General features: G+C 59.3%; 1 long non-coding RNA gene across 1 annotated transcript; it reads right to left on the reverse strand.

The window, feature by feature from the left end:
- On the reverse strand, positions 1-1390 carry LOC138061717 (uncharacterized). Its single transcript, XR_011135630.1, has 2 exons — positions 1299-1390; positions 1-710 (listed from the first exon to the last, which is right to left on the reverse strand). It is a non-coding gene; the product is annotated as an uncharacterized lncRNA (long non-coding RNA).

Consider the following 1390-nt stretch of genomic DNA (forward strand, 5'->3'; position numbering starts at 1 on the left):
TCCCCCCCCCCCCCCAGCTGTTTGTTCATGATAGGATGAGTTCCTTCATTGGGAAGTGTTATTCCTCTTACTAGCACAGGTAGACCCCGGTGGATTAGCTCCTGCTGTTGTAAAAGCTGCCAATGGTTGCTGGAAAAGCTAGAAATACTAAGGTGAGGGGAGGGGGTGGAATAAGGATACAGCAAAATCCTGTAACAAAAGTTTTTGAAATAAAAGCCTTTTAAAACATTCTTTGCCTCAAGCTTTGTCCTATATAGGCTCTTGGTGAAATTTTGCTCGGATCTTGTAATGCTTCCCTCCTCCTCCTGGGTTTCCTTGGCAGCCCCGGCGGAGTCGCTTGGCTTGCGGAGTCATAATGCCTCACTGTTAAAAGCCTCCTGATTGTGGTTTAATGGGGGCTGCTCTGGTTGGAACTGGAAGGAGGACGTCGGACCGCAGCAGCCCTCCGCTTCCACTGCCGCCCGGCTCCTTTCCGCAGCGGAGATGCTGGCAGCGGCAGCCTCTCGGAGCAGGGCCGCTTGCTGCTCTCCGCAGCCTCTCCGTGCTGGTGCGATCCCTTCCCGCAGCCCTTGGCTGCCCGCCGCTGGGTCCCCCGGCCCGGGGCTGGCGCTGGAAGGAGCCAAGCCGAGCTCGTCGCCGCTTGCCACCTCCCCGGAGCTCGCCCAGCTGCCCGAGCACGGCAGCGGCGATGGTGCCTGGCTCTGCAGAGACTCAACACAGCCAGCGCGGCCTCTGTGAGGCTGGGGCTGCCTTCCTCCTGCGGGGAGGAGGAGGAGGTGCTGGCTGGTGGGGAGCTGCGGGCCATGCAGCCGGGGATCCCCCGCTTGCCTTCCCGCAGGGGAAACCGCCTCCCTCGGCCGCTGATGGAGAGAGGGTCCCCACCGTGGCGCGCGGAATGAAATGAAATTAAAATGCAATTAAAAGAAAAAAAATATAATCAAAGGGTAAACCAGGAAGGAGCTGCAGGGCCGTGGCGCCTGGCCGCAGCCGCTCGCCGTGCTCCGCTCCTTCCCTGCGGCTTCCCGGCGAAACGCTGGTGCCGGTGTCGGTGCTGGTGTCCTCCCACCACCCTGGTGGTGCCCGTGGAGGCAGCGGGCTCAGCCCGGCCCCCGGGTGCCCGTGTCCATGAGGATCCCACGAGCGGCGCTTGACCCGGCGGATTTTTGACGCATTAGGACTGAAATGCCCAGCAGAGCTGAGAGGTGAGGAATCGCCGCTCGTATTTATTTAGTTTCCTTGAAATCATATTTAGGCTTACACGAGCGCCTGCACCGTTTGGCAGCTGGGAAAATTATTACCTTGCTGTCCGCAGAGTCTGGGGAGAAAGATCCTTTTCTTCTGCCTCGACTCACCTTCCTGAAGCCCAGCCGGTGAAGTTGAAATCTCTGCT

The sequence above is a fragment of the Struthio camelus genome, chromosome 20 (genome assembly GCF_040807025.1).
Source record: "Struthio camelus isolate bStrCam1 chromosome 20, bStrCam1.hap1, whole genome shotgun sequence".
Classification (NCBI taxonomy): Eukaryota; Metazoa; Chordata; class Aves; order Struthioniformes; family Struthionidae; genus Struthio; species Struthio camelus.